Source organism: Varanus komodoensis, unplaced genomic scaffold (assembly GCF_004798865.1).
Source record: "Varanus komodoensis strain SLA01 unplaced genomic scaffold, ASM479886v1 scaffold89, whole genome shotgun sequence".
Lineage (NCBI taxonomy): Eukaryota > Metazoa > Chordata > Lepidosauria > Squamata > Varanidae > Varanus > Varanus komodoensis.
This window is the reverse complement of record NW_025336587.1, coordinates 691,866-704,862: the sequence shown is the minus strand read 5'-3', so window position 1 is coordinate 704,862 and position 12,997 is coordinate 691,866. Positions and strand designations below refer to the sequence as shown.

The 12,997-nt window shown below is 51.6% G+C and overlaps 1 long non-coding RNA gene across 1 annotated transcript; it reads left to right on the top strand.

Moving 5' to 3' along the window:
* The first annotated feature begins 620 nt into the window (after positions 1–620).
* On the top strand, positions 621–11,230 carry LOC123016851. Its single transcript, XR_006413481.1, has 3 exons — positions 621–711; positions 8,393–8,555; positions 10,680–11,230. It is a non-coding gene; the product is annotated as an uncharacterized LOC123016851 (long non-coding RNA).
* The last annotated feature ends 1,767 nt before the right edge of the window (positions 11,231–12,997 follow it).

Below are 12,997 nucleotides of genomic sequence, written 5' to 3'. Positions count from 1 at the left end.
ATCCCCTTCTTCTTCTGCCATCGATTGCTCCCAGCATTAGGCTCTTCTCCAGGGAGTCCTTCCTTCTCATTAGATGGCCAAAGTATTTGAGCTTCGGCTTCAGGATCTGGCCTTCTAAAGAGCAGTCAGGGTTGATCTCCTCTAGGACTGACCGGTTTGATCGCCTTGCGGTCCAAGGGACTTGCAGGAGTCTCCTCCAGCACCACAATCCAAAGGCCTCTGTTCTTCGGCGCTCAGCCTTCCTTATGGTCCAGCTTTCACAGCCATACATTGCAACTGGGAAAACGATAGCCTTGACTATATGCACTCTTGTTGGCAGGGTGATGTCTCTGCTTTTTACTATGCTGTCTAGATTTGCCATAGCTTTCCTCCCCAGGAGCAAGCGTCTTTTAATTTCTTGGCTGAAGTTCCCATGAGCAGCAGAGCAGCAGAGGCACAGGCTGGGAGAGAGCGCTGAGTGGCCAGGGGACTGGCGAAGGCAAGGGAGGGGCTGGGCAGGGGAGCAGAGGGCCAAGAGCTGCAGAGCAGAAGGGGGTGGGGCCAGAGGGACCAGGAGGGAGCAGGGGGCGGGGCCACCGGCCGGAGGGACTGATAAGGCCGCGCTTGGCCACTGCAAGCCCTTTTGGCTCTGGCCTCTTGGCGTCAATGCTTGTCTGCATCCTGTGGCTGTGGTTCAGGCTGTCCGGGGACTCCCTTTCCTGAGACACAGAGGTTTATTTGTTCGTTTCTTTGTTTTTGTGCTATGCTTTGGTTTGTTTTTCTTCCAATTTAAATTTAAGTTTATTTTATCCTTGTGTGTGTGTGCGAGTGGGAGAACTGGGTGAATGAGAGGAACTGCAGAGCTAACAAGGCAGGGGACCAAGGCAAGGCTCGGAAGGGATCCCGATGGCAGGCCAGGAGGTGGCCTTGGCGGGAGTCACGGGTGTTGCTGTCCACTGAGAGTGCTGCGACATGTTCGCCCTTCTCCCCCGGGAAAGGCACGGATACACTTGCCCTCGGTGAAGCTGGTGGCCCTCCTGGAGGAGGAGGTGAGGTGCCCAAGGGCTGAGAGAGGCCTCCAGACCCCCCGGGAGCAGTCCCCCTCTGGACAGAGGGTTGAGGGAGAGGCCACGGGAGGAGCAGCCCCAGAGACATGGAGGCATGTCACCCACAGGAGGAGGAGGCCAGCACAGCCTCCTCCTTCCCTGGTGCCTATCTGCAGCTGGAAGCAACTTCTCTCCGCTTGGGGAGGCTGGGGCTGATGAGGCCTCGGGGGACCAGCAGGACCCCCAGCCTGGGACGTCAGGCGGCAAGGGGGCCGCTGCAGGAGAGGCGAAGGCCGGGGCATGGCCGCCCACCACCACCGGGAAGACACGGTGGCAGGTGATTGTTGTTGGGGACTCCCTGCTGAGGGGCACTGAGGAGGCGGTGTGCTGCCCTGACCCCGAGGCAAGGGAGGTTTGCTGCCTGCCGGGCGCACGCATCCGGCACGTGATGGACAGAGGGGAGCGTCCTGTTCGCTCCGGGGGTCACCAGCCGCTCCTGGTGATCCATGTGGGCACAAACAATGTGGCCAGGCAGAGGGTGGGCAGGATCACCAGGGACTTCAAGGCCTTGAGAAAGAAACTCGGAGAGCTAAAGGCCCAAGTGGCCTTCTCGTCGATCTTACCAGTCCGGGGATTTGGGCCAGGCAGGGCCTCCTAGGTGAACAACTGGCTTAGGGTGTGGTGCCAGAAGGAACGCTTCGGGTTCCTTGACCATGGCACCCGGTTTCTTGCCAATGGACGGGTTACACCTCATGAGGATGGGGAAAAGGTCCTTTGGAGATGCTCTAGTGAACTTCGTCTGGAAGACTTTAAAGTGACCCCGGGGGGCGGGGGGGTTCAGGCCCCCCAGTAACGTGTCTGCACTGTGGGGGGGAGGTTCAGGGCTCTGGGAGCAGGGTCTCAGAGTTACTGCAGGGACCGACAGGACTCCTTCAGAGAGGGGCCAGGTATCAGGGAGGATGGGAGGCAGGAGGAGGCTGGGGACTCCAAGGAAAGGAAGCGGTGGGAAGGAGTTGAGGTGCACGTATACCAATGCTAGGAGCAAGGGTAACAAGCAGGAAGAGCTGGAAGCTCTCCTGGGAAGAGGAGGGTCTGATCTGGTGGGAATCACAGAAACTTGGTGGGATGAAAGGCAAGTCTGGAATGTAAACATAGAGGGGTATCACCTTTTTAGAAAGGACAGGAAGGGAAAGAGGGGTGGGGGCGTAGCTTTATACGTCAGGGAAGGGATAGGATGCAGTGAGATAGGATGCAGCGCAGATGGGGATTCGGTAGAGGCAGTCTGGGTGAAACTTAGGGTTTTTGACAGGGAAAGAGACAGGACAGTGGGGGTATGTTATCGCCCTCCAGGTCAACTTGAGATGCTGGATGATGTCCTGACAGACCAGATTCTAAGGATATCTCAGGGGAGAGACAGTAATTATGGGAAACTTCAATCTCCCGGATATTAGTTGGGAGACTCACTCAGCGGTGACAGCCAGGTCACGTCACTTCCTAGAAGCTATAGAGGGAGGGTTTTCCACACAGAGGGTCCGAGAGGCGACGAGGGGGGGAAACATCCTTGACTTGGTCTTGACCAATAGGGAGAAGCTGATAGATGAAGTACAGATTAGGGGAGCTCTGGATGCAAGTGATCACTCCATCCTTTGCTTTGAGATCAGGGGACTGGGGACGTGCAGCAGGTCGAGCACTAGAAGCTGGGACTTCAAGAGGGCCAACTTTGGCCACTGAAGGTCAGACTGGGCAAAGCCTCCTGGGATGGGTTACTGGAAGGCAAGCGAGTTGAGGCGGGGTGGGTGGCACTCAAAATGGAGGTTTTGGAGGCGCAAGCCTTGACGATACCTCTAGTCAGTAAGGTGGGGAGGCGGAGGAGAGGCCGCCATGGATGCAAAAGGAGGTGGTTAGAGGGATTAGACGAAAGAGGAACCTCCGCAGGAAATGGGCACTGGGGCAAATAGACAAAAGGGTATACGGGGAGGAGGAGGCGCGTTGCAGAAGGATTCTTCGCAAGGCTAAGGCTGATTACAAGCTGAGACTTGCCAAGAATATCAAGAGCAACAAAAAGGGCTTCTATCAGCATGTAAATAGGAAAAGGAAGGGGAGACAATTGGTGGGACCACTAAATAAGGAGGAAGGAGATCCAGTGACTGATATGAGGGAACAGGCACAGATGCTAAATGACTGTTTTGCCTCTGTGTTCTCCCCAAAGCAGGACGGGGGATATCCGCATAGGAGATTAGATGAGGCTGGGGAGTTAGGGGCACAGATTAGAGTCACCCCCCTTGAAGTCGAGGGGCTCCTCAGGGCATTGGATATTACAAGGGCACCAGGCCCTGACGGGTTACACCCGAGAATACTTAGAGAGTTGGTTCTCTCATGCCCGCTGGCCTCCGTTTTTGAGACCTCGTGGAGAATGGGTGAAGTTCCAGAGGACTGGAGGGTGGCTTCAGTGGTCCCAAATTTCAAAAAGGGTAGTAGAAAGGACATGGGGAATTGTAGACCTATTAGCCTTACGTTCATTGTAGGAAAAACAATGGAAAGGCTCATAATAAAGAGAGATCTAGTGTTGCTAGATAGGGAAGGGAGGCTAACAGACACACAACACGGCTCCCACAAAAACAGGTCCTGCCAGACAAACCTTGTGGAATTCTATGACAAGGTTTCAAGATGGCTGGATGGAGGGGATGCAGTGCATGTGGTATACCTAGATTTCAGCAAGGCCTTTGACAAAGTGCCCCATGATATCCTGGTGGAGAAACTGAGCAGTTTTGGGATACACCAAAGCACTGTCTGGTGGATTAGGGCATGGTTGACTGACCGAAAGCAGAAAGTTACTATTAGCGGGAAATCATCGGGATGGCGGCCAGTGACAAGCAGGGTCCCCCAGGGCTCTGTTCGGGGGCGATCCTGTTTAATCTTTTCATTAACGACATGGAAGAAGGGGTGAACAGTCTGCTGATCAAATTCGCAGACGACACTAAAGCTGGAGCAGTGCCCACAACTGAGGAGCAGGTACTCCAGATCCAAAAGGTTCTGGACAGACTATGGAAGTGGGCAGGAGACAACAGGATGGCGTTCAATGTGGGTAAGTGCAAGGTCTTGCACTTGGGGCATGGGAATGGGTGTCATAAGTACAGGTTAGGGGACAAGTGGCTGGAGAGCAGCACTTGTGAAAGGGACCTCGGGGTGCTGGTTGGCTGCAGGCTGAACATGAGCCAGCAGTGGGATGCGGTGGCCAAGAGGGCGAATGCCACCCTTGGTTGCATAGCCAGAAGTGTGGCTTCTAGATCAAGAGAGGTTTTACTATCATTCTATACGACTCTGGTGTGCCTACAACTGGAATATTGTGCTCAGTTTTGGGCCCCTCATTACAGAAAGGATATAGCCAGGTTAGAGTCAGTGCAGCGTAGGGCCACAAGGTTGGTGGCCGTTTTGCAGGGGATACTGTATGAGGTGGGACTGAGGGAACTGGGCCTCTTCAGCCTGGAGAAGACTCAGAGGGGATCTGTTGGCGACATACAGGTGTGTGAGGGGTGTCACACGGAGGTGGGGAGAGACCTGTTCTCCCCTGCAGAGGAAGGCAGGACGCGCTCCAACAGAGCAAAGCTCAGGGAACCCAGGTTCTATTTGGATGCCAGGAAGCAATTCCTGACAGTCAAGACCCTGAGGGTGTGGAATGGGCTTCCACGAGAGGTTATTGAGGCCCCATCGGTGTGGGTGTTCAAGGATACGCTGGACGTCCACATGGTGGGCATGTCGTGAGCAGGGCTGGCTGGTGCGGGAGGTCAGACTGGATGGCCTGGGAGACCCCGTCTGACTTGCTCTGTTTCTATGTTTCTATGTATTTGCCAGGAAGTGATATGACCGGATGCCATGATCTTAGTTTTCTTAATGTTCACTTTCAAGCCAACTTTTGCACTCTCCTCCTTCACCCGCATCAAGAGGCTCTTTAGTTCCTCTTCACTTTCTGCCATTAGAGTGGTATCATCTGCATACCTGAGGTTGTTGATATTTCTCCTGGCAATCTTAATTCCAAGTAGTGATTCATCCAGCTCTGCCTTTCTCATGATGTGCTCTGCATATAAGTTAAATAGGCAGGGTGACAGTATACAGCCTTGCCGAACTCCTTTCTCAATTTTGAACCAATCAGTGGTTCCGTGCCCAGTTCTCACTGTTACTTCTTGACCCACATACAGGTTTCTCAAGAGACAAATAGGATGGTCTGGTATTCCCATCTCTTTAAGAACTTGCCACAATTTGTTGTGATCTACACAATCAAAGGCTTTCGCATAGTCAATGAAGCAGAAGTAGATGTTTTTCTGGAACTCCCTAGTTTCCTCCATGATCCAGCGTATGTTGGCAATTTGATCTCTAGTTCTTCTGCCTCTTCGAAGCCCTGCCTGTACTTCTTGGTCCACATACTGCTGGAGCCTGGCTTGTAGAATTTGGAGCATAACTTTGCTAGCATGTGAAATAAGTGCAATGATGTGGTGGTTTGAACATTCTTTGGCATTGCCCTTCATTGGAATTGGAATGTAAACTGACCTTTTCCAATCCTGTGGCCACTGCTGAGTTTTCCAAATTTGCTGGCATGTTGAGTGTAGCACTTTTACTGCATCGTTTTTTAAGATTTTGAATAGCTCAGCTGGAATACTGTCTCCTCCACTAGCTTTGTTATTGCTCAGGCTTCCTAAGGCCCATTTGGCTTCACATTCCAGGATGTCTGGCTCGAGGTCAGTGACCACCCCATCATGGTTATCGGGGACATTAAACTCTTTCTTGTATAGTTCCTTTGTGTAATCTTACCACCTCTTCTTAATCTCTTCTGCCTCTGTTAGGTCCTTGCCATTCTGGTCCTTTATCATGCCCATGTTTGCATGAAATCTTCCCTTCATATCTCCAATTTTCTTGAAGAGATCTCTGGTCCTCCCTATTCTATTGTTTTCTTCTATTTCTTTGCACTGTTCATTTAAGAAGGCATTCTTATCTCTTCTAGCTATTCTCTGGAATTCTGCATTCAATTGGGTATATCTTTCTCTTTCTCCCTTGCCTTTCACTTCCCTTCTTTCCTCAGCTGTTTGTAAAGCTTCCTCAGACAGCCATTTTGCTTTCTTGCATTTCTTTTTCTTTTGGATGGTTTTAGTTGCTACCTCTTGTACAATGTTGTGAACCTTCGTCCATAGTTCTTCAGGCACTCTGTCTATCAGATCTAATTCCTAAAATCTATTTGTCACCTCTACTGTATATTCATCAGGGATATGATTTAGGTCATACCTGAGTGGCCTAGTGCTTTTCCCTACTTTCTTCAATTTAAGCCTAAATTTTGCAACCAGAAGCTCATGATCTGAGCCACAGTCAGCTCCTGGTCTAGTTTTTACTGACTGTATAGAGTTTCCCCATCTTTGGCTGCAGAGCACATAGTCAATCTGATTTCTGTGTTGACCGTCTGGTGATGTCCATGTGTAGAGTCGTCTCTTGAGTTGTTGAAAAAGAGTGTTTGCTCTGACCATTGTATTCTCTTGACACAATTCTACCAGCCTGTGCCCTGCTTCCAAGGCCAAACTTGCCTGTTTTTCCGGTTATTTTCTGGCTTCCTGATTTAGCATTCCAATCCCCCATGATGATAAGGACATCATTTTTTGGTGTTATTTCTAGAAGGTGTTGTAGGCCTTCATAAAACCCGTCAACTTCAGCCTCTTCAGCACCAGTGGCTGGGGCACAGACTTGAACTACTGTGATGTTGAATAGTTTGCCTTGGATTTGAACTGAGATCCTGCTGTAATTTTGGAGATTGTATCCCAGTTCTGCTTTTATTGACTATGAAGGTTACTCCATTTCTTCTGAGGGATTCTTGCCCACAGTAGGATACCTGATGGTCATCTGAATTAAATTCACCCATTCCTGTCCATTTTAGTTCACCGATTCCCAAGATGTCGATGTTCAGTCTTGTCATCTCTTGTTTGACCACATCCAGCTTGCCTTGATTCATGGATCTTACATTCCAGGTTCCTGTGGAGTATAGATCTTTGCAGCATCGGACTCTCCTTTCACCACCAGATACATCTGCAACTGAGTGTCCTTTCGGCTTTGACCCAGTCGCTTCATTCTTTCCAGCACCACTCATACTAGCCCTCTGCTCTTCCCCAGTAGCACACTGGACACCTCCTGACCTGAGGGGCTCATCTTCCAGCGTCGTATTGTTTTGCCCTTTGGTACTGTCCATGGGGTTTTCATGGCACGGGTACTGGAGTGGGTTGCCATTTCCTTCTCCAGTGGAGCTTGCAGTTACTCGTGGCCAAATGCATTCATTCATCTGCTGATTTTGTTTCGCAACAGCCTGTCTCCTACTGTTCCAAGGACCAAAGAGGATGATTTGAATATCTTTGGGGGGAAAGTGAATCACTGAAAAAGTCCTATGGATCCTAGAGCCTGCCAGGGTGGCCAAAGGGTTTTCTGGAGGTTGGAGAAAGCAGCAACTGAGTAGCAATCCCCCTTCACCCCACAGCTGGCACAGAAATATCTGTGCTAGTGGTGTCTCCAAGATCATAGCAGGGACCTCATGGATGGGGTCTAGGCCTGCCTTCCCCAACCTGGTGGCTTCCAGGCATGTTTGGACTTCAGCACCCAGAATTCCCCGTCAGTGGCAGTACTGGATGGGAATTCTGGGAGTTGCAGTTGCAGTCCAAATGCCTCTGAAGGCTACCAGGCTGGGGAAGGCTGATCTAAGAGATGTTCCAGAGTAAGGTGGACAACAGGTGCCTGGAGACACTAAATATTGTAGCTCGATACCTCAAACTACTTTCCCTGCATTCTAATACATGCTGCGTTTGGGAACTGGAAGGAGCATGGAGTTGACCTTCAACTCCACACCCCTTCTGCCCAGCACTGGATGCCCACGACTGTCCAGGCGGGGTGGTTGCAGGCACCTGGGCTGGGCACACCCTAAATGCATCCAAATGAATCTCATCCAGCATGGGAAGAAGAGCAGCTGCAGTCCATCACAGCATCCAGATGTGCACAATGAGTTTTGGGCCTGCCCTGACAAGGCTAGCTAAACTCCCCCTTTCCCATGCAAGTTGACCGGGTTGCACAACTCCAGAAAGGGGCCCTTCTCTTACTGCTGCCACCATCAGGGCGTGGTGTTTGGAGATGCAAGGTGGCCCCTCCCAGGAGCCAACAGAGCTCGCTACCCCTGGCTGGGCCCCCTGTCCTTCCCCCAGTGCGCAAAGTATATTCATTTAGGCAGGTGTGCACGTTGGTCTGTCACTTGGGTGCCATTTCTTGCTTGTGCGCTTGTGTCTTTGGTAGGCTTTTGGCATTCTCGGGCTTTGTCCCATGCTTGTCTGAACTATGTTTTCACTTTAAAGGTTCGTCCTTCGGGATTTTTGCCACCATCAGCACTGTGGGAGAAGGACAAGGAAGAAATCAACCCATGCTTTCTCCCGCCCTGAATGGCTAACGGCTCTCTGGTGTTTCAGACCGCAGTTTTTCGCAGCAGTACCAGGAGGTGCCGAGGACTGAACTGGGCAGGTTTGCATGCAAAGCAGGGCCCCTGCAGCCGAGCGCCGGGCCTTGAATTGGTACTTGCGTCAAGTACCAGTGAGATGCCGCACAGCACTGGGAGCCTATTATATCCATGCTGAAAGATCTGGAACTTGCTTACTAGGGGCAATTCAAAGTGGTGGCTCAATGCCATAAAAAGCTTAGGGCCAGACGGGATCTCTTCTTTTGGGATGCAGCTGCCTGCGCATTAAAATCTGCAGGAGAGGCCCTTTTGAGATCCGTGTGTCCCAGAGAGCCACTAGTTGGGCAGGTGCGAAACAGCTTCTCCTGTCTTGCTCCCTCACTGCGGACTGGGCGCCCCCCGCCCGCCCGCCCCGGGACTATGGTCAGGCCCTGCTCCCTTGCCCTTTAGAAAGGGGGCAGAGCTTCCTTTCCATTTGGCCTTTTCAAATGCTTTTACTGTTCCAAGGCTTTTGTTCACATTGTTTTCAGGCTGTACAGCTTTCAGCAATCGCCTCCCTCAGTGGCTTTTTATCTGGCTCTTACTCTGCATTCGTATTCTGCTGCTTTTGTGCCTCATGTGAGGAACCCAGGGCACCTTAAGGGTCTTTTATCCTTACAACAACCCTGTGAGGGAGATTAGCCCAAGAACTGGGAACTTGCCCAAAGTCAGCTGATGAACTTCAGAAAGGAGTGGGCGCTTGAACCTGAAACCCCCAAATGCCAATCTAATGCCCTAACCATTAAGAAATACTGCCTCTCAACCTGCACACATGTGCGCGTGCACATACACACACATCGAGAAAGCAATATATTTCGGTGCCTGGCCCCAGCAGGGAGAGACGTGGCCAGACCAACCAAATCAAATACAGAAAATCACGTGGAGGCTGAAATCTAGGGATATTTTTGCCCCAGATCCACAGATGCACGTTCATGGACAGACACCCCATTGCGCAGAGGATGGGACCCCCCCCCCCCGGCCAGCTCCGCTCCTGGCGATTTAGGAGCAATTCCTCACGCACACGCAATATCGCGATGCCATGTATTACGGCTGTCCTGGTTAAGTCTCTCAATCTGCTTCAGTAATACAGAGAATCGAGAAGGCTAGCTTGGCCGAATCCCACCTCGCTGAGGCCAGATTAAAGCAGATGATCCGAGCTTTGTGGCTCCCACAATCCGAGAGAGGGTCAAAGGTAGCGCACAAGAAGAGCCGTGGAGGCAGACATGCGGCGGGTATTTGGGGGGCTGTCACGGCTCTCTCCGTTGGCTTTCTGCCCCAACATCACTGCACAATCCCCATCCACACGGAGCTGTGGGTGCCCAAGGCCCTGAACGCCCGTCCCCAGGCCCCAAGCTGTGGGCAAGCTCAGTTGTTCAGCATCATTCTCCCTCCTTCTACCCCCGTGTGTGTACGCGTGTGTGTTGGAGGGGTGGGCAGATCCGTCCTCGGGGTGGGGGGGAGGATGCGAGGGCACCTGCCCTCCCTCCCTGCCTCCCTCCAAGCAGACAGTGTTCAGAGAGCTGCAGGGGGAGTACTGATGGCAGAGAAGCTAAGGAATGAAAGGATATGTGGGAGAGGAGGAGGAGGAGGGAGAGAGGAAGGCCATGAGCAGGAGGAGAGAGCAAAGGGCAGGCAGGCAGGGGGAGAAACGAAAAAATCTGGGAGGAGAGGAGAGGGAAAAGGCCTGTGTAGCATCCACCCGCCCCGCCCCCCTGCACATAACTGTGTGAGGGAAGCCACTCTTGGAGGCCGCAGGAAGCTGGAGGGTGAGGGGCCCACCGCAGCCCACTGCTCGCCCATGCGACCCTCCCCTGAAGTATGTACATCACTGGCTCGGATTCATTCTGCTTTTGCGCCCCAGGGAGCCCAAGCCCCGACTCTCTCGGCCAGGCTCTCCCTGTTGTGAAACGGGGATAAAGTAACTGACCAACATGGGATGGGGGCAGAGGGGAGGATGAGGAAAAGGAGGGGATTCAAAGCACTCCACATCTTCGGCCTGTAGTTCCCACGGTGCCCAAGCCCTGCCTTGACGGGTGAGGCTGATAGGAGTCGGGGTCTGGGAGGCACTAAGTTGTGGAAGGCTGGGCAAGATGGTTTCTAGCATTCTTTCTCACTAGCTGATAGTAATTCTTGGCCTTATTATTCCACAGGTGGTGAATTCAGCCCTGAAGTAGCTGAAAGAGAGAAAAGTTCAAGCGTTCTTGGACGGAAGCACCCAGTAACATTCCTAGGCAGCGAGACAGTTCCACTGCGCTTTCAGCTTCACAGCATCCCGCTTATCTCTCTGCCTTAAGCACAGCAACCATTTTTTAAAAAATTAAGCTAAGCAGCGTTATTAGACTTATATTAGCTGCTTAAAGGTTCACTAGATCTGTTATCTCTGAATTGGAGTTAGTTATGAAATTCCATCTTTTTTGGTTAGGTTTGGGCCTTAATTAATTTCCCAGGAGAAAACCTTTTAAAGTTATTATGCGAAAAGAAAAAAGGAAAGAAAAATGCAAAGATCGTTTTTTGAGGAGAACGTTACTTCTTTCCTTCCCCCTCCCCTCATTTTCTTTCGTTGCTCATGAACTGCAGTGTGTATGTTGGAATTGCTGCAAACTGGATACAACCTTCTCTTCTGATCACTGCATTCTTTGCTTTGAGATCAGGGGACTGGGGACGTGCAGCAGGTCGAGCACTAGAAGCTGGGACTTCAAGAGGGCCACCTTTGGCCATTGAAGGCCAGGCTGGGGAAAGTCTCCTGGGATGGGTTACTGGAAGGCAAGCGAGTTGAGGTGGGGTGGCTGGCACTCAAAAGGGAGGTTTTGGAGGCACAAGCCTTGACGATACCTCTAGTCAGTAAGGTGGGGAGGTGGAGGAGAGGCCGCCATGGATGCAAAAGGAGGTGGTTAGAGGGATTAGACGAAAGAGGAACCTCTGTAGGAAATGGCTACTCGGGGAAATAGACAAAAGGGTATACCGGGAGGAGGAGGCCCGTTGCAGGAGGGTTCTTCACAAGGCTAAGGCTGATTATGAGCTAAGACTTGCCAAGAATGTCAAGAGCAACAAAAAGGGCTTCTTTCAGCATGTAAATAGGAAGAGGGAGACAGGTATTGGGACCGCTAAAAAAGGAGGAAGGTGATCCAGTGAATGATACAAGGGAACAGGCACAGATGCTTAATTTATTTATTCATTTATTCATTTGATTTATATTGTGCCTTTTTCCTACAAGGGCTCAAGGCAGTTTACATCTCCTCCTCCAGCTTATCCTCGAAACAACAGCCCTGTGAGGTAGGTTGGGCTGAGAGTCTGTGACTGGCCCAAAGTCACCCAGTTGGCTCCATGGCTGAGCGGGGACTAGAACCCAGATTGTCTGAGTCCCAGTCCCGTGCTCTTAACCACAACACGACACTAAATGCCTATTTTGTCTCTGTGTTCTCCCCAAGGCAGGACGGGGAAGATCAGCATGGAGATTAGATGAGACTGGGGACTTAGGGGCACAGATTAGAGTCACCCCCCCCCATTGAAGTCGAGGAGCTCCTCAGGGCATTGGATGTTACAAAGGTGCCAGGCCCTGACGGGTTACATTCGAGAATACTTAGAGTTAGAAGGGGTTCTCTCACGCCCGCTGGCCTCCATTTTTGAGGCCTCATGGAGAACGGGTGAAGTTCCAGAGGGCTGGAGGGTGGCATCAGTGGTCCCAATTTTCAAAAAGGGTAGTAGAAAGGACATGGGGAATTACAGACCTGTTAGCCTAACATCCATTATAGGAAAAACAATGGAAAGGCTCATAATAGGGAGAGATCTAGTGATGCTAGATAGGGAAGGGAGGCTGACAGGCACACAACACGGCTTCCACAAAAACAGGTCCTGCCAGACAAACCTTGTGGAATTATGACAAGGTTTTGAGATGGCTGGATGGAGGGGATGCAGTGCATGTGGTATACCTAGATTTCAGCAAGGCCTTTGACAAAGTGCCCCATGATATCCTGGTGGAGAAACTGAGGAGTTTGGGGATACACCAAAGCACTGTCTGGTGGATTAGGGCATGGTTGACTGACCAAAAGCAGGGGGTAACCATTAGTGGGGAATCATCGGGATGGTGGCCAGTGACAAGCGGGGTCCCCAGGGCTCTGTCCTGGGGCCGATCCTGTTTAATCTTTTCATTGACGACATGGAAGAAGGGGTGAACAGTCTGCTGATCAAACTTGCAGACGATACTAAAACTGGAGCGGTGGCCACAACTGAGGAGCAGGTACTCCAGATCCAAAAGGATCTGGACAGACTATGGAAGTGGGCAGGAGACAACAGGATGGCGTTAAATGTGGATAAGTGCAAGGTCTTGCACTTGGGGCATGGGAATGGGTGTCATAAGTACAGGTTGGGTGACAAGTGGCTGGAGAGCAGCACTTGTGAAAGGGACCTTGGGGTGCTGGTCAACTGCAGGCTGAACATGAGCCAGCCGTGTGATGCGGTGGTCAAGAGG